The sequence below is a fragment of the Oncorhynchus kisutch genome, unplaced genomic scaffold (assembly GCF_002021735.2).
Source record: "Oncorhynchus kisutch isolate 150728-3 unplaced genomic scaffold, Okis_V2 scaffold2276, whole genome shotgun sequence".
Taxonomy (NCBI): domain Eukaryota; kingdom Metazoa; phylum Chordata; class Actinopteri; order Salmoniformes; family Salmonidae; genus Oncorhynchus; species Oncorhynchus kisutch.
The window spans coordinates 3,966-27,256 of NW_022264221.1; the positions used below are offsets into that span (position 1 = coordinate 3,966).

The 23,291-nt window shown below is 44.4% G+C and overlaps 1 long non-coding RNA gene across 1 annotated transcript; it reads left to right on the forward strand.

Annotated features, from left to right (window-relative positions):
* Positions 1 to 23,291, forward strand: LOC116369662 (uncharacterized). Its single transcript, XR_004208642.1, has 4 exons — positions 1 to 204; positions 15,971 to 16,093; positions 18,562 to 18,683; positions 22,548 to 23,291. It is a non-coding gene; the product is annotated as an uncharacterized LOC116369662 (long non-coding RNA).

Consider the following 23,291-nt stretch of genomic DNA (forward strand, 5'->3'; position numbering starts at 1 on the left):
ACTGGATGAGAGTTTAGTGAGTCACAGCTCTATCACCATATGTCCTTATCTCTTCAGATCTCAATGAGTGCCAGAAGACACCACAGGTTTGTGGCAGCAACGCCACTTGCCTCAACACCATCGGGAGCTACCTCTGCCAGTGTCAACCTGGGTTCAGATCCACAACGCCTGTCAACTATACTGCTCTCACTGGGGAGTGTAAGGGTGAGTATTCAAGTGTGTGTAACAACTTTCCTCCTCTTCGTCTGAGGCGGAGTAAGGATCGGACCAAAATGCTGCGTGATAAGTGTCCATATTGATTTATTCAAAACCACACAACTGAACGCTGGAACAAAAATAATAAACGTGAAATCTACAAAACCGAAACAGCACCGTGTGGCCCAAACACTCACAAGGAAACAAACACCCACAAACAAAAAAGTGAAACCCAGGCTACCTAAGTATAATTCTCAATCAGAGACAACTAACGACACCTGCCTCTGATTGAGAACCATACTAGGCCGAACACAAAAACCAACATAGAAAAACAAACATAGACTGCCCATCCCAACTCACGCCCTTCACCACAGTTTTTGTCCGCCTCCTCAACCGCCCCCGTGGCCTCTTACGAGTGGCGACCCTCGCCGCCGACCTCCGACTGGGGACCCTAGCTATGGGTCCCGAATGGACAGGAGATTCCGGCAGTGCCGGACAGGCGGGAGACTCCGACGGCTCCTGGCTGACTGACAGCTTTGGCAGCTCCTGGCTGACTGACGGCTCTGGCAGCTCCTGGCTGACTGACGGCTCTGGCAGCTCCTGGCTGGCTGACGGCTCTGGCTGCTCCTGGCTGGCTGACGGCTCTGGCAGCTCCTGGCTGGGTGATGGCTCTGGAAGCTCCTGGCTGACTGACGGCTCTGGCAGCTCCTGGCTGGCTGATGGCTCTGGCTGCTCCTGGCTGGCTGACGGCTCTGGCAGCTCCTGGCTGGGTGATGGCTCTGGAAGCTCCTGGCTGGCTGGCGGCTCTGGCGGCTCCTGGCTGAATGGTGGCTCTGGCGGCTCCTGGCTGACCGGCGGCTCTGGCAGCTTCTGGCGGCCCTGGCGGCTCCTGGCTGACCGGTGGCTCTGGCAGCTCCTGGCTGACCGACGGCTCTGGTGGTTCCTGGCTGACTGGCGGCTCTGGCGACTCAGGACAGACTGGCGGCTCTGGCGGCTAAGGACAGACTGGTGGCTCTGGTCGGCTCAGGACAGACGGGTGACTCTGGCGGCTCAGGACTGATGGGAAACTCTGGCGGCTCAGGACAGACAGGAGACTCTGGCGGCTCAGGACAGACGGGAGACTCTGGTGGCTCAGGACAGACGGGAGACTCTGGTGGCTCAGGACAGACGGGAGACTCTGGCATCTCAGGACAGACGGAATACTCTGGCAGCTCAGGACCTAGCATGGACTTGTAGATGACCTGGAGCCAGTGGGTCTGGCGACGAATATGTAGCGAGGGCCAGCCGACTAGAGCATACAAGTCGCAGTGGTGGGTGGTATAAGGTGCTTTAGTGACAAAACGGATGGCACTGTGATAAACTGCATCCAGTTTGCTGAGTAGAGTGTTGGAAGCAATTTTGTAGATGACGTCGTCAAAGTCGAGGATCAGTTTTACTAGGGTAAGCTTGGCGGCGTGAGTGAAGGAGGCTTTGTTGCGGAATAGAAAGCCGACTCTTGATTTGATTTTCGATTGGAGATGTTTGATATGAGTCTGGAAGGAGAGTTTACAGTCTAGCCAGACACCTAGGTACTTATAGATGTCCACATATTCAAGGTCGGAACCATCCAGGGTGGTGATGCTAGTCGGGCATGCGGGTGCAGGCAGCGATCGGTTGAAAAGCATGCATTTGGTTTTACTAGCGTTTAAGAGCAGTTGGAGGCCACGGAAGGAGTGTTGTATGGCATTGAAGCTCGTTTGGAGGTTAGATAGCACAGTGTCCAAGGACGGGCAGACAGTTATCCGAAAAACCGAGGCTACTGAGTCTGCCGATAAGAATATGGTGATTGACAGAGTCGAAAGCCTTGGCAAGGTCGATGAAGACGGCTGCACAGTACTGTCTTTTATCGATGGCGGTTATGATATCGTTTAGTACCTTGAGTGTGGCTGAGGTGCACCCGTGACCGGCTCGGAAACCAGATTGCACAGCGGAGAAGGTACGGTGGGATTCGAGATGGTCAGTGACCTGTTTGTTGACTTGGCTTTCGAAGACCTTAGATAGGCAGGGCAGGATGGATATAGGTCTGTAACAGTTTGGGTCCAGGGTGTCTCCCCCTTTGAAGAGGGGGATGACTGCGGCAGCTTTCCAATCCTTGGGGATCTCAGACGATATGAAAGAGAGGTTGAACAGGCTGGTAATAGGGGTTGCGACAATGGCGGCGGATAGTTTCAGGAATAAAGGGTCCAGATTGTCAAGCCCAGCTGATTTGTACGGGTCCAGGTTTTGCAGCTCTTTCAGAACATCTGATATCTGGATTTGGGTAAAGGAGAACCTGGAGAGGCTTGGGCGAGTAGCTGTGGGGGGGGGGCGGAGCTGTTGGCCGAGGTTGGAGTAGCCAGGCGGAAGGCAACGCCAGCCGTTGAGAAATGCTTGTTGAAGTTTTCGATAATCATGGATTTATCGGTGGTGACCGTGTTACCTAGCCTCAGTGCAGTGGGTAGCTGGGAGGAGGTGCTCTTGTTCTCCATGGACTTCACAGTGTCCCAGAACTTTTTGGAGTTGGAGCTACAGGATGCAAACTTCTGCCTGAAGAAGCTGGCCTTAGCTTTCCTGCGTGTATTGGTTCCTGACTTCCCTGAACAGTTGCATATCGCGGGGACTATTCGATGCTATTGCAGTCCACCACAGGATGTTTTTGTGCTGGTCGAGGGCAGTCAGGTCTGGAGTGAACCAAGGGCTGTATCTGTTCTTAGTTCTGCATTTTTTGAACGGAGCATGCTTATCTAAAATGGTGAGGAAGTTACTTTTAAAGAATGACCAGGCATCCTCAACTGACGGGATGAGGTCAATGTCCTTCCAGGATACCCGGGCCAGGTCGATTAGAAAGGCCTGCTCACAGAAGTGTTTTAGGGAGCGTTTGACAGTGATGAGGGGTGGTCGTTTGACTGCGGCTCCGTAGCGGATACAGGCAATGAGGCAGTGATCGCTGAGATCCTGGTTGAAGACAGCGGAGGTGTATTTGGAGGGCCAGTTGGTCAGGATGACGTCTATGAGGGTGCCCTTGTTTACAGAATTAGGGTTGTACCTGGTGGGTTCCTTGATGATTTGTGTGAGATTGAGGGCATCTAGCTTAGATTGTAGGACTGCCGGGGTGTTAAGCATATCCCAGTTTAGGTCACCTAACAGAACAAACTCTGAAGCTAGATGGGGGGCGATCAATTCACAAATGGTGTCCAGGGCACAGCTGGGAGCTGAGGGGGGTCGGTAGCAGGCGGCAACCGTGAGAGACTTATTTCTGGAGAGAGTCATTTTCAAAATTAGTAGTTCGAACTGTTTGGGTATGGACCTGGAAAGTATGACATTACTTTGCAGGCTATCTCTGCAGTAAACTGCAACTCCTCCCCCTTTGGCAGTTCTATCTTGACGGAAGATGTTATAGTTGGGTATGGAAATCTCTGAATTTTTGGTGGCCTTCCTGAGTCAGGATTCAGACACAGCAAGGACATCAGGGTTCGCAGAGTGTGCTAAAGCAGTGAGTAAAACAAACTTAGGGAGGAGGCTTCTGATGTTGACATGCATGAAACCAAGGCATTTTCGATCACAGAAGTCAACAAATGAGGGTGTCTGGGGACATGCAGGGCCTGGGTTTACCTCCACATCACCCGCAGAACAGAGAAGGAGTAGTATGAGGGTGCGGCTAAAGGTAGGTAGGGGGATGGATAATGATATTATTACAGTGCCTTGCGAAAGTATTCGGCCCGCTTGAACTTTGCGACCTTTTGCCACATTTCAGGCTTCAAACATAAAGATATAAAACTGTATTTTTTTGTGAAGAATCAACAACAAGTGGGACACAATCATGAAGTGGAACGACATTTATTGGATATTTCAAACTTTTTTAACAAATCAAAAACAGAAAAATTGGGCGTGCAAAATTATTCAGCCCCTTTACTTTCAGTGCAGCAAACTCTCTCCAAAAGTTCAGTGAGGATCTCTGAATGATCCAATGTTGACCTAAATGACTAATGATGATAAATACAATCCACCTGTGTGTAATCAAGTCTCCGTATAAATGCACCTGCACTGTGATAGTCTCAGAGGTCCGTTAAAAGCGCAGAGAGCATCATGAAGAACAAGGAACACACCAGGCAGGTCCGAGATACTGTTGTGAAGAAGTTTAAAGCCGGATTTGGATACAAAAAGATTTCCCAAGCTTTAAACATCCCAAGGAGCACTGTGCCACCGATGATATTGAAATGGAAGGAGTATCAGACCACTGCAAATCTACCAAGACCTGGCCGTCCCTCTAAACTTTCAGCTCATACAAGGAGAAGACTGATCAGAGATGCAGCCAAGAGGCCCATGATCACTCTGGATGAACTGCAGAGATCTACAGCTGAGGTGGGAGACTCTGTCCCTAGGACAACAATCAGTCGTATATTGCACAAATCTGGCCTTCATGGAAGAGTGGCAAGAAGAAAGCCATTTCTTAAAGATATCCATAAAAAGTGTTGTTTAAAGTTTGCCACAAGCCACCTGGGAGACACACCAAACATGTGGAAGAAGGTGCTCTGGTCAGATGAAACCAAAATTGAACTTTTTGGCAACAATGCAAAATGTTATGTTTGGCGTAAAAGCAACACAGCTCATCACCCTGAACTACCATCCCCACTGTCAAACATGGTGGTGGCAGCATCATGGTTTGGGCCTGCTTTTCTTCAGCAGGGACAGGGAAGATGGTTAAAATTGATGGGAAGATGGATGGAGCCAAATACAGGACCATTCTGGAAGAGAACCTGATGGAGTCTGCAAACGACCTGAGACTGGGACGGACGTTTGTCTTCCAACAAGACAATGATCCAAAACATAAAGCAAAATCTACAATGGAATGGTTCAAAAATAAACATATCCAGGTGTTAGAATGTCCAAGTCAAAGTCCAGACCTGAATCCAATCGAGAATCTGTGGAAAGAACTGAAAACTGCTGTTCACAAATGCTCTCCATCCAACCTCACTGAGCTCGAGCTGTTTTGCAAGGAGGAATGGGAAAAAATGTCAGTCTCTCGATGTGCAAAACTGATAGAGACATACCCCAAGCAACTTACATCTGTAATCGCAGCAAAAGGTGGCGCTACAAAGTATTAACTTAAGGGGGCTGAATAATTTTGCACGCCCAATTTTTCAGTTTTTGATTTGTTAAAAAAGTTTGAAATATCCAATAAATGTTGTTCCACTTCATGATTGTGTCCCACTAGTTGTTGATTCTTCACAAAAAAAATACAGTTTTATATCTTTATGTTTGAAGCCTGAAATGTGGCAAAAGGTCGCAAAGTTCAAGGGGGCCGAATAATTTCGCAAGGCACTGTATATGTGTTGGTGGGGAGGGGGGTGGATTATGATATTATTATGATATTATTCTATGTGTAGGTGGGCAGGGGCGTGGATAATGATATTATTTTATGTGTAGGTGGGGAGGGGGTTGGATAATCAAATAATTATATGAGGAGGTATGGAGGGGGGTGATAACGAAATTACTCTATGTGAAGGTGGGGAGGGGTGGATAATTATATTACTCTATGTGAAGGTGGGGAGGGGTGATATTGATATTATTCTATGTGTAGGTGGGGAGGGGGGATAATGATATTATTCTATGTGTAGGTGGGGGGGGATAATTATATTATTCTATGTGTAGGTGGGGTGGGGTGATAATTATATTATTCTATGTGTAGGTGGGGAGGGGGGATAATGATATTGTTCTATGTGTAGGTGGGGAGGGGGGATAATGATATTATTCTATGTGTAGGTGGGGAGGGGGTGGTAATGATATTATTCTATGTGTAGGTGGGGAGGGGTGATAATGATATTATTCTGTGTGTAGGTGGGGAGGGGGGATAATGATATTATTCTATGTGTAGGTGGGGAGGGGTGATAATGATATTATTCTATGTGTAGGTGGGGAGGGGTGATAATGATATTATTCTATGTGTAGGTGGGGAGGGGTGATAATGATATTGTTCTATGTGTAGGTGGGGAGGGGGGATAATGATATTATTCTATGTGTAGGTGGGGTGGGGTGGGGTGATAATGATATTATTCTATGTGTAGGTGGGAGGGGGGATAATGATATTATTCTATGTGTAGGTGGGGAGGGGGGATAATGATATTGTTATATGTGTAGGTGGGGTGGGGTGATAATGATATTATTCTATGTGTAGGTGGGGAGGGGGGGATAATGATATTATTCTATGTGTAGGTGGGGGAGGGGGTGGAAAATGATATTATTTTATGTGTAGGTGGGGAGGATAATGATATTACTCTATGTGTAGGTGGGGGAGGGGGTGGAAAATGATATTATTTTATGTGTAGGTGGGGAGGATAATGATATTATTCTATGTGTAGGTGGGGAGGATAATGATATTATTCTATGTGTAGGTGGGGAGGAGTGTAATGATATTATTCTATGTGTAGGTGGGGAGGGGGGTGGATAATTATATTATTCTATGTGCAGGTGGGGAGGGGGGATAATGATATTATTCTATGTGTAGGTGGGGAGGGGGGTGGATAATTATATTATTCTATGTGTAGGTGGGGAGGGGGGATAATGATATTATTCTATGTGTAGGTGGGGAGGGGGGTGGATATTGATATTATTCTATGTGTAGGGGAGGAGGGGGGATAATGATATTATTCTATGTGTAGGTGGGGTGGGGGGTGAATTTTTTATTTCTATGTGTAGGTGGGGAGGGGGGATAATGATATTATTCTATGTGTAGGTGGGGAGGGGGGATAATGATATTATTCTATGTGTAGGTGGGGAGGGGGATAATGATATTATTCTATGTGTAGGTGGGGAGGGGGGATAATGATATTATTCTATGTGTAGGTGGGGAGGGGGGATAATGATATTATTCTATGTGTAGGTGGGGAGGGGGGATAATGATATTATTCTATGTGTAGGTGGGGAGGGGGGATAATGATATTATTCTATGTGTAGGTGGGGAGGGGGGATAATGATATTATTCTATGTGTAGGTGGGGAGGGGGGAGGGGGCTGATAATGATATTATTCTATGTGTAGGTGGGGAGGGGGGAGGGGGCTGATAATGATATTATTCTATGTGTAGGTGGGGAGGGGGGATAATGATATTATTCTATGTGTAGGTGGGGAGGGGGGAGGGGGCTGATAATGATATTATTCAATGTGTAGGTGGGGGGGATAATGATATTATTCTATGTGTAGGTGGGGAGGGGGGATAATGATATTATTCTATGTGTAGGTGGGGAGGGGGGATAATGATATTATTCTATGTGTAGGTGGGGAGGGGGGTGGATAATGATATTATTCTATGTGTAGGTGGGGAGGAGGGGGGATAATGATATTATTCTATGTGTAGGTGGGGAGGGGGGATAATGATATTATTCTATGTGTAGGTGGGGAGGAGGGGGGATAATGATATTATTATATGTGTAGGTGGGGAGGGGGATAATGATATTATTCTATGTGTAGGTGGGGAGGGGGGATAATGATATTATTTTATGTGTAGGTGGGGGAGGGGTGATAATGATAATATTCTATGTGTAGGTGGGGAGGGGAGATAATGATATTATTCTATGTGTAGGTGGGGTGGGGAGGGGGGATAATTATATTATTCTATGTGTAGGTGGGGTGGGGAGGGGGGATAATTATATTATTCTATGTGTAGGTGGGGAGGGGGGATAATTATATTATTCTATGTGTAGGTGGGGAGGGGGGATAATGATATTATTCTATGTGTAGGTGGGGAGGGGGGATAATGATATTATTCTATGTGTAGGTGGGAGGAGGATAATGATATTATTCTATGTGTAGGTGGGGAGGGGGGATAATATATTATTCTATGTGTAGGTGGGGAGGGGGGGATAATTATATTATTCTATGTGTAGGTGGGGAGGGGGGATAATTATATTATTCTATGTGTAGGTGGGGAGGGGGGATAATGATATTATTCTATGTGTAGGTGGGGAGGGGGGATAATGATATTATTCTATGTGTAGGTGGGGAGGAGGGGATAATGATATTATTCTATGTGTAGGTGGGGAGGGGGGGATAATTATATTATTCTATGTGTAGGTGGGGAGGGGGGGGATAATTATATTATTCTATGTGTAGGTGGGGAGGGGAGGGGGATAATGATATTATTCTATGTGTAGGTGGGGAGGGGGTGTGATAATGATATTATTCTATGTGTAGGTGGGGAGGGGGGGATAATGATATTATTCTATGTGTAGGTGGGGAGGGGGGATAATGATATTATTCTATGTGTAGGTGGGGAGGGGGGATAATGATATTATTCTATGTGTAGGTGGGGAGGGGGGATAATGATATTATTCTATGTGTAGGTGGGGAGGGGGGATAATGATATTATTCTATGTGTAGGTGGAGAGGGGGGATAATGATATTATTCTATGTGTAGGTGGAGAGGGGGGATAATGATATTATTCTATGTGTAGGTGGGGAGGGGGGATAATGATATTATTCTATGTGTAGGTGGGGAGGGGGGTGGATAATGATATTATTCTATGTGTAGGTGGGGAGGGGGGTGGATAATTGATATTATTCTATGTGTAGGTGGGGAGGGGGGATAATGATATTATTCTATGTGTAGGTGGGGAGGGGGGATAATGATATTATTCTATGTGTAGGTGGGGGGGGGGATAATGATATTATTCTATGTGTAGGTGGGGAGGGGGGATAATGATATTATTCTATGTGTAGGTGGGGAGGGGGGATAATGATATTATTCTATGTGTAGGTGGGGAGGGGGGATAATGATATTATTCTATGTGTAGGTGGGGAGGGGGGATAATGATATTATTCTATGTGTAGGTGGGGAGGGGGGATAATGATATTATTCCATGTGTAGGTGGGGAGGGGAGATAATTATATTATTCTATGTGTAGGTGGGGAGGGGGGATAATGATATTATTCTATGTGTAGGTGGGGAGGGGAGATAATGATATTATTCTATGTGTAGGTGGGGAGGGGGGATAATGATATTATTCTATGTGTAGGTGGGGAGGGGGGATAATGATATTATTCTATGTGTAGGTGGGGAGGGGGGATAATGATATTATTCTATGTGTAGGTGGGGAGGGGGGATAATGATATTATTCTATGTGTAGGTGGGGAGGGGGGATAATGATATTATTCTATGTGTAGGTGGGGAGGGGGGATAATGATATTATTCTATGTGTAGGTGGGGAGGGGGGGATAATGATATTATTCTATGTGTAGGTGGAGAGGGGGTGATAATGATATTATTCTATGTGTAGGTGGGGAGGGGGGATAATGATATTATTCTATGTGTAGGTGGGGAGGGGTGATAATGATATTATTCTATGTGTAGGTGGGGAGGGGGGATAATGATATTATTCTATGTGTAGGTGGGGAGGGGGGATAATGATATTATTCTATGTGTAGGTGGGGAGGGGGGATAATGATATTATTCTATGTGTAGGTGGGGAGGGGGGATAATGATATTATTCTATGTGTAGGTGGGGAGGGGGGGATAATTATATTATTCTATGTGTAGGTGGGGAGGGGAGGGGGGATAATGATATTATTCTATGTGTAGGTGGGGAGGGGGTGTGATAATGATATTATTCTATGTGTAGGTGGGGAGGGGGGATAATGATATTATTCTATGTGTAGGTGGGGAGGGGGGATAATGATATTATTCTATGTGTAGGTGGGGAGGGGGGATAATGATATTATTCTATGTGTAGGTGGGGAGGAGGGATAATGATATTATTCTATGTGTAGGTGGGGAGGGGGGATAATGATATTATTCTATGTGTAGGTGGAGAGGGGGGATAATGATATTATTCTATGTGTAGGTGGAGAGGGGGGATAATGATATTATTCTATGTGTAGGTGGGGAGGGGGGTGGATAATTATATTATTCTATGTGTAGGTGGGGAGGGGGGGATAATGATATTATTCTATGTGTAGGTGGGGAGGGGGGTGGATATTGATATTATTCTATGTGTAGGGGAGGAGGGGGGATAATGATATTATTCTATGTGTAGGTGGGGTGGGGGGGTGAATTTTTATTTCTATGTGTAGGTGGGGAGGGGGGATAATGATATTATTCTATGTGTAGGTGGGGAGGGGGGATAATGATATTATTCTATGTGTAGGTGGGGAGGGGGGATAATGATATTATTCTATGTGTAGGTGGGGAGGGGGGATAATGATATTATTCTATGTGTAGGTGGGGAGGGGGGATAATGATATTATTCTATGTGTAGGTGGGGAGGGGGGATAATGATATTATTCTATGTGTAGGTGGGGAGGGGGGATAATGATATTATTTTATGTGTGGGTGGGGAGGGGGGAGGGGGCTGATAATGATATTATTCTATGTGTAGGTGGGGAGGGGGGAGGGGGCTGATAATGATATTATTCTATGTGTAGGTGGGGAGGGGGGATAATGATATTATTCTATGTGTAGGTGGGGAGGGGGGAGGGGGCTGATAATGATATTATTCTATGTGTAGGTGGGGGGGATAATGATATTATTCTATGTGTAGGTGGGGAGGGGGGATAATGATATTATTCTATGTGTAGGTGGGGAGGGGGGATAATGATATTATTCTATGTGTAGGTGGGGAGGGGGGTGGATAATGATATTATTCTATGTGTAGGTGGGGAGGAGGGGGGATAATGATATTATTCTATGTGTAGGTGGGGAGGGGGGATAATGATATTATTCTATGTGTAGGTGGGGAGGAGGGGGGATAATGATATTATTCTATGTGTAGGTGGGGAGGGGGGATAATGATATTATTCTATGTGTAGGTGGGGAGGGGGGATAATGATATTATTTTATGTGTAGGTGGGGGAGGGGTGATAATGATAATATTCTATGTGTAGGTGGGGAGGGGAGATAATGATATTATTCTATGTGTAGGTGGGGTGGGGAGGGGGGATAATTATATTATTCTATGTGTAGGTGGGGTGGGGAGGGGGGATAATTATATTATTCTATGTGTAGGTGGGGAGGGGGGATAATTATATTATTCTATGTGTAGGTGGGGAGGGGGGATAATGATATTATTCCATGTGTAGGTGGGGAGGGGGGATAATGATATTATTCTATGTGTAGGTGGGGAGGGGAGATAATGATATTATTCTATGTGTAGGTAGGGAGGGGGGGATAATGATATTATTCTATGTGTAGGTGGGGAGGGGAGATAATGATATTATTCTATGTGTAGGTGGGGAGGGGGGATAATGATATTATTCTATGTGTAGGTGGGGAGGGGGGATAATTATATTATTCTATGTGTAGGTGGGGAGGGGGGGATAATGATATTATTCTATGTGTAGGTGGGGAGGGGGGATAATGATATTATTCTATGTGTAGGTGGGGAGGAGGGGATAATGATATTATTCTATGTGTAGGTGGGGAGGGGGGGATAATTATATTATTCTATGTGTAGGTGGGGAGGGGGGGATAATTATATTATTCTATGTGTAGGTGGGGAGGGGAGGGGGGATAATGATATTATTCTATGTGTAGGTGGGGAGGGGGTGTGATAATGATATTATTCTATGTGTAGGTGGGGAGGGGGGATAATGATATTATTCTATGTGTAGGTGGGGAGGGGGGATAATGATATTATTCTATGTGTAGGTGGGGAGGGGGGATAATGATATTATTCTATGTGTAGGTGGGGAGGGGGGATAATGATATTATTCTATGTGTAGGTGGGGAGGGGGGGTAATGATATTATTCTATGTGTAGGTGGAGAGGGGGGATAATGATATTATTCTATGTGTAGGTGGAGAGGGGGGATAATGATATTATTCTATGTGTAGGTGGGGAGGGGGGAGGGGGCTGATAATGATATTATTCTATGTGTAGGTGGGGAGGGGGGATAATGATATTATTCTATGTGTAGGTGGGGAGGGGGGAGGGGGCTGATAATGATATTATTCTATGTGTAGGTGGGGGGGATAATGATATTATTCTATGTGTAGGTGGGGAGGGGGGATAATGATATTATTCTATGTGTAGGTGGGGAGGGGGGATAATGATATTATTCTATGTGTAGGTGGGGAGGGGGGAGGGGGCTGATAATGATATTATTCTATGTGTAGGTGGGGGGGATAATGATATTATTCTATGTGTAGGTGGGGAGGGGGGATAATGATATTATTCTATGTGTAGGTGGGGAGGGGGGATAATGATATTATTCTATGTGTAGGTGGGGAGGGGGGTGGATAATGATATTATTCTATGTGTAGGTGGGGAGGAGGGGGGATAATGATATTATTCTATGTGTAGGTGGGGAGGGGGGATAATGATATTATTCTATGTGTAGGTGGGGAGGAGGGGGGATAATGATATTATTCTATGTGTAGGTGGGGAGGGGGGATAATGATATTATTCTATGTGTAGGTGGGGAGGGGGGATAATGATATTATTTTATGTGTAGGTGGGGGAGGGGGTGATAATGATAATATTCTATGTGTAGGTGGGGAGGGGAGATAATGATATTATTCTATGTGTAGGTGGGGTGGGAGGGGGGATAATTATATTATTCTATGTGTAGGTGGGGTGGGGAGGGGGGATAATATATTATTCTATGTGTAGGTGGGGAGGGGGGATAATTATATTATTCTATGTGTAGGTGGGGAGGGGGGATAATGATATTATTCTATGTGTAGGTGGGGAGGGGGGATAATGATATTATTCTATGTGTAGGTGGGGAGGGGAGATAATGATATTATTCTATGTGTAGGTAGGGAGGGGGGGATAATGATATTATTCTATGTGTAGGTGGGGAGGGGAGATAATGATATTATTCTATGTGTAGGTGGGGAGGGGGGATAATGATATTATTCTATGTGTAGGTGGGGAGGGGGGATAATTATATTATTCTATGTGTAGGTGGGGAGGGGGGATAATGATATTATTCTATGTGTAGGTGGGGAGGGGGGATAATGATATTATTCTATGTGTAGGTGGGGAGGAGGGGATAATGATATTATTCTATGTGTAGGTGGGGAGGGGGAGATAATTATATTATTCTATGTGTAGGTGGGGAGGGGGGATAATTATATTATTCTATGTGTAGGTGGGGAGGGGAGGGGGGGATAATGATATTATTCTATGTGTAGGTGGGGAGGGGGTGTGATAATGATATATTCTATGTGTAGGTGGGGAGGGGGGATAATGATATTATTCTATGTGTAGGTGGGGAGGGGGGATAATGATATTATTCTATGTGTAGGTGGGAGGGGGGATAATGATATTATTCTATGTGTAGGTGGGAGGGGGGATAATGATATTATTCTATGTGTAGGTGGGGAGGGGGGATAATGATATTATTCTATGTGTAGGTGGAGAGGGGGGATAATGATATTATTCTATGTGTAGGTGGAGAGGGGGGATAATGATATTATTCTATGTGTAGGTGGGGAGGGGGGGATAATGATATTATTCTATGTGTAGGTGGGGAGGGGGGTGGATAATGATATTATTCTATGTGTAGGTGGGGAGGGGGGTGGATAATGATATTATTCTATGTGTAGGTGGGGAGGGGGGATAATGATATTATTCTATGTGTAGGTGGGGAGGGGGGATAATGATATTATTCTATGTGTAGGTGGGGGGGGGGATAATGATATTATTCTATGTGTAGGTGGGGAGGGGGGATAATGATATTATTCTATGGTAGGTGGGGAGGGGGGATAATGATATTATTCTATGTGTAGGTGGGGAGGGGGGATAATGATATTATTCTATGTGTAGGTGGGGAGGGGGGATAATGATATTATTCTATGTGTAGGTGGGGAGGGGGGATAATGATATTATTCTATGTGTAGGTGGGGAGGGGAGATAATTATATTATTCTATGTGTAGGTGGGGAGGGGGGATAATGATATTATTCTATGTGTAGGTGGGGAGGGGAGATAATGATATTATTCTATGTGTAGGTGGGGAGGGGGGATAATGATATTATTCTATGTGTAGGTGGGGAGGGGGGATAATGATATTATTCTATGTGTAGGTGGGGAGGGGGGATAATGATATTATTCTATGTGTAGGTGGGGAGGGGGGATAATGATATTATTCTATGTGTAGGTGGGGAGGGGGGATAATGATATTATTCTATGTGTAGGTGGGGAGGGGGGATAATGATATTATTCTATGTGTAGGTGGGGAGGGGGGATAATGATATTATTCTATGTGTAGGTGGGGAGGGGGGGATAATGATATTATTCTATGTGTAGGTGGAGAGGGGGGTGATAATGATATTATTCTATGTGTAGGTGGGGAGGGGGGATAATGATATTATTCTATGTGTAGGTGGGGAGGGGTGATAATGATATTATTCTATGTGTAGGTGGGGAGGGGGGATAATGATATTATTCTATGTGTAGGTGGGGAGGGGGAATAATGATATTATTCTATGTGTAGGTGGGGAGGGGGGATAATGATATTATTCTATGTGTAGGTGGGGAGGGGGATAATGATATTATTCTATGTGTAGGTGGGGAGGGGGGGATAATTATATTATTCTATGTGTAGGTGGGGAGGGGAGGGGGGATAATTATATTATTCTATGTGTAGGTGGGGAGGGGGTGTGATAATGATATTATTCTATGTGTAGGTGGGGAGGGGGGATAATGATATTATTCTATGTGTAGGTGGGGAGGGGGGATAATGATATTATTCTATGTGTAGGTGGGGAGGGGGGATAATGATATTATTCTATGTGTAGGTGGGAGGAGGGATAATGATATTATTCTATGTGTAGGTGGGGAGGGGGGATAATGATATTATTCTATGTGTAGGTGGAGAGGGGGGATAATGATATTATTCTATGTGTAGGTGGAGAGGGGGGATAATGATATTATTCTATGTGTAGGTGGGGAGGGGGGGATAATGATATTATTCTATGTGTAGGTGGGGAGGGGGGTGGATAATGATATTATTCTATGTGTAGGTGGGGAGGGGGGTGGATAATGATATTATTCTATGTGTAGGTGGGGAGGGGGGATAATGATATTATTCTATGTGTAGGTGGGGAGGGGGGATAATGATATTATTCTATGTGTAGGTGGGGGGGGATAATGATATTATTCTATGTGTAGGTGGGGAGGGGGGATAATGATATTATTCTATGTGTAGGTGGGGAGGGGGGATAATGATATTATTCTATGTGTAGGTGGGGAGGGGGGATAATGATATTATTCTATGTGTAGGTGGGGAGGGGGGATAATGATATTATTCTATGTGTAGGTGGGGAGGGGGGATAATGATATTATTCTATGTGTAGGTGGGGAGGGGAGATAATTATATTATTCTATGTGTAGGTGGGGAGGGGGGATAATGATATTATTCTATGTGTAGGTGGGGAGGGGAGATAATGATATTATTCTATGTGTAGGTGGGGAGGGGGGATAATTATATTATTCTATGTGTAGGTGGGGGAGGGGGGATAATGATATTATTCTATGTGTAGGTGGGGAGGGGGGATAATGATATTATTCTATGTGTAGGTGGGGAGGGGGATAATGATATTGTATACATTTCAAATTTGACCTGTTTCTTAAATTCTATAAGCCCATAACCATGTGTGTGAGGTGGATACTTTGGTTTCAAAGTAGATTTGTTTAAGATGACCAAGAAACACTCTGTGTGGCTCTCTTTCCCTCTCTCTCTTTCTGTCTCCATTCCCGCTATTCCCCCTCCCACGCTCCATCTCTCACCATCTCTCCATCTTTTCCATCTCTGTGTGCAGACGTGAATGAGTGTAAGGAGCAGACTGCTGATTGCCCCAACAACTCATCCTGTGTGAACACCCCAGGGTCCTACGTCTGCAACTGCCAGTCTGGGTACACACTAACAGAGAGCAAGTGTGAAGGTGAGAAACATGCTTTAATCGTTTGGGACTCCTTTCAACGTGTCACTTCGTATAAGTGTGTGTGAGAGTGTGTGTGAGTACTTTGTGCGTGTGAGTGTTTGTGTGTGTGTGTGTGTGTGTGTGTGAATGTTACATGTCGAGGAAACAAACCCTCGACATGTTCAGAGTCCTCTTATCTGTGCAGTATTGAGAGTTGATCGAGAATGTTAATAATTATCTACTTTGTGGGGGGGGGGGGTGGATAATGATATTATTCTATGTGAAGGTGGGGAGGGGGTTTTTAATGATATTTTTCTATGTGTAGGTGGGGAGGGGGGGATAATGGTATAATTCTATGTGTAGGTATGGAGGGGGGGATAATGGTATAATTCTATGTGTAGGTATGGAGGGGGGAGGAGGGTGGATAATGATATATTTATATGTGTAGGTATGGAGGGGGGAGGGGGGTGGATAATGATATAATTCTATGTGTAGATATGGAGGGGGGAGGGGGGTGGATAATGATATAATTCTATGTGTAGGTATGGAGGGGGGAGGGGGGTGGATAATGATATAATTCTATGTGTAGATATGGAGGGGGGTGGATAATGACATACTTCTATGTGTAGGTATGGAATCAATGGAGGAGAGGTTAGGGATTTACTGGAGGAGAGGTTAGGGAGTCACTGGAGGAGAGTTTAGGGAATCACTGGAGGAAGGTTAAAGGTGTCACTGGAGGATAGGATATGGAATCACTGGAGGGGAGATTAGCGAGTCACTGGAGGAGAGGTTAGGGAATCACTGGAGTAGAGGTTAGGGATTTACTTGAGGAGAGGTTAGGGATTTACTTGAGGAGAGGTTAGGGATTTACTGGAGGAAAGGTTAGAGAGTCACTGGAGAGGAGGTTAGGGAGTCACTGGAGGAGAGTGTAGGGAGTCACTGGAGGAGAGTTTAGGGAGTCACTGGAGGAAGGTTTAAGGAGTCACTGGAGGATAAGATATGGAATCACTGGATCGGAGATTAGCGAGTCACTGGAGGAGAGGTTAGGGAATCACTTGAGGAGAGAATTGGGAGTCACTGGAGGAGAGTTTAGGGAATCAATGGAGAGGAGGTTAGGGATTTACTGGAGGAAAGGTTAGCGAATCACCGGAGAGGAGGTTAGGGAGTCACTGGAGGAGAGTGTAGGGAGTCACTGGAGGAGAGTTTAGGGAGTCATTGGAGGACAAGATATGGAATCACTGGAGGAGAGTTAATGGAGTCACTGGAGGTTAGATTAGGGAATCACTGGAGGAGGTGTTAGAGTGTCACTGGATGAGAGGTTAAGGATTTACTGGAGGAAAGGTTAGGGATTTACTGGAGGAGAGGTTAGGGAGTCACTGGAGGAGAGGTTAGGGAATCATTGGAGGAGAGGTTAGACAATCACTGGAGGAGAGGATAGGGAATCACTGGAGGAAAGGTTAGAGAGTCACTGGAGGAGAGGTTAGGGATTCAATGGAGGAGAGGTTATTGATTTACTGGAGTAGATGCTAGGGAATCACTGGAGACGTTAGGGAATCACTGGAGACGAGGTTAAGGATTCACTGCAGGAGAGTGTATGGAGGAACTGGATGATTTTTTTAGGGAGTCACTGGAGGATAAGATATGGAATCAATGGAGGAGAGATAATGGAGTCACTGGAGGAGAGATTAGGGAATCACTGGAGGAGGGGTTAGGGTGTCACTGGAGGAGAGATTGGGGAATCACTGGAGGAGAAGAGAGGGAATCACTGGGGGAGAAGTTATGGAGTCACTGAAAGAGAGATTATGGAATAACTGGAGGAGAGTTTAGGGAATCACTGGAGGAGAGATTAGGGAATCACTAGAGGAGAAGTCAGGGAATCACTGGAGGAGAGGTTATGGAGTCACTGAAAGAGAGTTTATGGAATAACTGGAGGAGAGATTAGGGAATCACTAGAGGAGAAGTCAGGGAATCACTGGAGGAGAGGTTATGGAGTCGCTGAAAGAGAGGTTCTGGAATAACTGGAGGAGAGTTTAGGGAATCACTGGAGGAGAGGTTAGGGAATCACTGGAGGAGGGGTTAGGGAATCACTGGAGGAGGGGTTATGGAATCACTGGAGGAGGGGTTAGGGAATCACTGGAGGAGGGGTTAGGGAATCACTGGAGGAAGGGTTAGGGAATCACTGGAGGAGGGGTTAGGGGATCACTGGAGGAGAGGTTAGGGAATCACTGGAGGAGGGGTTAGGGAATCACTGGAGGAGGGGTTAGGGAATCATGGAGGAGGGGTTAGGGAATCACTGGAGGAAGGGGTTAGGGAATCACTGGAGGAGGGGTTAGGGAATCACTGGAGGAGGGGTTAGGGAATCACTGGAGGAGGGGTTAGGGAATCACTGGAGGAGGGGTTAGGGAATCACTGGAGGAGGGGTTAGGGAATCACTGGAGGAGGGGTTAGGGAATCACTGCTTTTTCAATATATTCCCCTTTTCTCTTCAGACCTCGATGAGTGCCAAGATTCACCTCAGGTTTGTGGCAGCAACGCCAGTTGCCTCAACACCATTGGGAGCTACCACTGCCAGTGTCAACCTGGGTTCAGATTCTCTCATCACACTGTGAAGGTGAGTCCACAAGAGGGCTTCATTGTGTGTGTGTTTTTTCTTGATTGATTGATTAATTGACTGCTTTAGTTGGAAACATCACTACATACTGTACATATGTATTTATGGCAGATTTTATAGAGTCCATAGAGACTATAGCATTTATGTTTATATAGACTATTGAGACAATCGATACTGAGGGACTAAAGATACTAAAGAGACTATAGAGACTGTAGAGGAACCGCAGAAGAAGGTAACGACAAGAGAATGGTTGAAGATGCATAAGGAGTAACCAGAGGGGATTCCTGGGTGTGTTGGGGAATAGTGAATGTGGATATGAGTGTTGAAATGACAGGTTAAGATGATTGACATTTGGATATTAAGAGATTGAAATGTGGATATTAACACATCGATATTTGGAAAATAATTGGTAAGCTGAAGTATTGAATTTGGGATAATAAGAGATATTATTTGTACTGAGTGAATGAGAGCTGTCAGGGGACTATCCCCGGTGTGGAAGAGGTGTGTGTCTGAATGAATACCCCAACCAGTTCCAGCCACTGGTTTGAAAGAGGTGTGTGTCTGAATGAATACCCCAACCAGTTCCAGCCACTGGTTTGAAAGAGGTGTGTGTCTGAATGAATACCCCAACCAGTTCCAGCCACTGGTTTGAAAGAGGTGTGTGTATGAATGAATACCCCAACCAGTTCTGTCCACCGGTTTGAAAGAGGTGCGTATCTGAATGAATACGCCAACCAGTTCTGTCCACTGGTTTGAAAGAGGTGTGTATCTGAATCAATACCCCAACCTGTTCTGTCCACTGGTTTGAAAGAGGTGTGTATCTGAATGAATACCCAAACCAGTTCTGTCCACTGGTTTGAAAGAGGTGTGTGTCTGAATGAATACCCCAACCAGTTCTGTCCACTGGTTTGAAATAGGTGTGTATGAATGAATACCCCAACCAGTTCTGTCCACTGGTTTGAAAGAGGTGTGTGTATGAATGAATGCCCCAACCAGTTCTGTCCACTGGTTTGAAATAGGTGTGTGTATGAATGAATAACTCAACCAGTTCTGTCCACTGGTTTGAAAGAGGTGTGTGTCTGAATTAATACCCCAACCAGTTCTGTCCACTGGTTTGAAAAAGGTGTGTGTATGAATGAATAACTTAACCAGTTCTGTCCACTGGTTTGAAAGAGGTGTGTGTCTGAATGAATACCCCAACCAGTTCTGTCCACTGGTGTGAAAGAGGTGTGTGTCTGAATGAATACCCCAACCAAATCTGTGAGCTGAGTTTTAACATTATATAGGGATTCTGCATGATGTGAAGATATGAAAGGAGAGAGTACTATTACCGAATATACTGTATGAATATTATACTGAGGTACTAGAGATGTGATGATCTAACAATGTATGTAGAGTATAATGGGTTACTAGAGATGTGATGATGTAACAATGTATGTAGAGTATAATGGGTTACTAGAGATGTGATGATGTAACAATGTATGTAGAGTATAATGGGTTACTAGAGATGTGATGATGTAACAATGTATGTAGAGTATAATGGGTTACTAGAGATGTGATGATATAACAATATATGTAGAGTATAATGTGTTACTAGAGATGTGATGATGTAACAATGTATGTAGAGTATAATGGTTTACTAGAGATGTGATGATGTAACAATGTATGTAGAGTATAATGTGTTACTAGAGATTTGTTAATGTAATATGTTGTTAGTGGCTTTCAGAGAGCACTTTAATAATGTGGTGTCTTAGTATTTTGAAGTGTTTTTGAATACAAGGTCACATGAGGAAAAGAGGAATTGAGACTCATCATATTAGAGGCTGCCATCTGTTGTTTGGGTTAAAGATAAGCTTCCTGTGGACAAATAGATAAGCTGCCAGTGAAAATGAACAGAACTCACTGAACTCAAACAGGCTGTAAGGGACATTTGGGACAGAAAGAGTAGACAGTACAAGTCAAAAGTTAGGACACGCCTACTCATTCAAGGGTTTTCTTTATTTGAACTATTTTCTACTATCAAATAACACATATGGAATCATGTAGTAACCAAAAAAGTGTAAAACAAATCAAACAATTCTAAGAAGACACCCTTACGTTGTTGACAGCTTTGCACACTCTTGGCATTCTCTCAAACATCTTCAGGAGACAGTCACCTGGAATGCATTTCAATTAACAGGTTTGTTTTGTTAAAAGTTCATTTGAGGAGGCAGGCGTGGTACACAGAATATAGCCTTATTTGGTAAAAGACCAAGTCGACATTATGGCAAGAACAGCTCAAATAAGCAAAGAGAAATGTCAGTCCATCATTACTTTAAGCCATGAAGGTCAGTCAATGTGGAACATTTCAAGAACTTTGAAAGTTTCATCAAGTGCAGTCGCAACAAACATCAAACACTATGATGAAACTGTCTCTCATGAGGACAGCCACAGGAAAGGAAAACCCAGAGTTACCTCTGCTGCAGAGGATCAGTATTATAGTTACCAGCCTCAGCGATTGCAGCCCAAATAAATGCTTCACAGAGTTCAAATAACAGACACGTCTCAACATCAACTGTTCAGAGGAGACTGCATGAATCAGGCCTTCATGGTCAAATTACGGCAAAGAAACCACTACTAAATTACTCCAATAATAAGAAGAGATTTGCTTGCACCAAGAAACACAAGAAATAGTCATTAAACCGATGAAAATTTGCCCTTTGGTCTGATGAGTCCAAATGTGAGTTTTTTGGTTCCAACCGCCGTGTCGTTGTGAGACACAGAGTAGGTGAACTGATGATCTCCGCATGTGTGGTTCCCACCGTGAAGCATGGAGGAGGAGGTGTAATGGTGTGGGGGTGCTTTGCTGGTGACACGGTCTGTGATTTATTTAGAATTCAAGGCACACTTAACCAGCATGGCTACCACAGCATTCTGCAGTGATACGCCATCCAATCTGGTTTGCACTTAGTGGGACTATCATTTGTTTTTCAACAGGACAATGACCCAACACACCTCCAGGCTGTGTAAGGGCTGTTTTACCAAGAAGGAAAGTGACTGAGTGCTGCATCCGTTGACCTGGCCTCCACAATCACCTGACCTCAAACCCAATATACATTGTTTGGGATGAGTTGGACCGCATAGTGAAGGAAAAGCAACCAACATGTGCTCAGCATATGTGGGAACTCCTTCAAGACTTTTGGAAAAGCCTTCGAGGTGAAGCTGGTTTAGAGAATGCCAAGAGTGTGCAAAGCTGTCATCAAGGCAAAGGGGGGCCACTTTGAAGAATCTAAAACATAGATTATATTTTGATTTGTTTAAAACTTTTTTAGTTACTACATGATTCCATATGTGTTATTTCATAGTGTTGATGTCTTCACTATTATTATACAATGTAGAAAATAGTAAAAATAAAGAAAAACCATTGAATGAGTAGGTGTGTCCAATCTGTGGACTGGTTCTGCATGTCAATGCAACAGGTTCAAAATGATTAGATTACAAGAAAGGAGCTGGGATTGTTTACTTTAGAAGGTGCCTATTCTTCCTAATGGGACACTGTATCATCTGAAGTGTCTGAAGTATGATTCTGCTTACACATGGTTTTATCAAGACTTCTTGCCCAAGATGCAATAAGCTCGATTAAGATGAAGACTTATTTAGCACTGATTATTAGATTTAGATGAAGACTTTTAGCACTAATTATTAGATTAAGATGAAGACTTTTAGCACTAATTATTAGATTAAGATGAAGACTTTTAGCACTGATTATTAGATTTAGATGAAGACTTTTTGCACTAATTATTAGATTAAGATGAATACTTTTTTAGCACTAATTATTAGATTAAGATGAAGACTTTTAGCACTGATTAATTTTCTTTCTTCCAGGACTGATGGAAAGTCCAATATCATGTTTTCTGATGAGTTTACCAATGATTGTGTCACGTCTGCTCCTGCTCCCCCTCTCTGACGCTCGAGGATGCCAGGCGGCTCATCATTACTCACACCTCTCCCCATCGTTACGTGCCCCAGCGCTTCATCGGACTCACCTGGACGCCATCACGGCATTGATTATCTACCCTATATCTGTCACCCCCTCCAGTTAATTTTCCGCGTCTGCATTGATGCTGTTTTGTTTCTCCTGTCCAGACGCTGTTCCTGTTTTTCATGTCTGTTAACCCATTAAATATTCATTCCCTGTACTTACTACATTTCCTTTTCAAAGACTTGCTGAGGCATTTATCAGTTAGTGACACTGTAGTAATATACAGTATAAAGATACCTGGATCAGGCTGTTTTTTAATTGATTTTTATTGAACCTTTATTTAACTGGACAAGTCAGTTAATTAAAAACAACATTTTATTTACCATGATGCCCTAGGAACAGTGGGTTAACTGCCTTGTTCAGAGGCAGAACAACATATATATTTTTCTTCCAGTTCCGGAGATTCAATCTAGGAACCATTCGGTTATTGGCCCAATGCTCTAACCACTAGGCTACTGCCGCCCCTTAGGATACCTATCTCCCTGCTGTTAACCTCTCTTGGGTAGGGGGCAGTATTTTCACCTCCGGATGAAAAGCGTGCCCAAAGTAAATTGCCTGTTACTCAGGCCCAGAATTTAGGATATGCA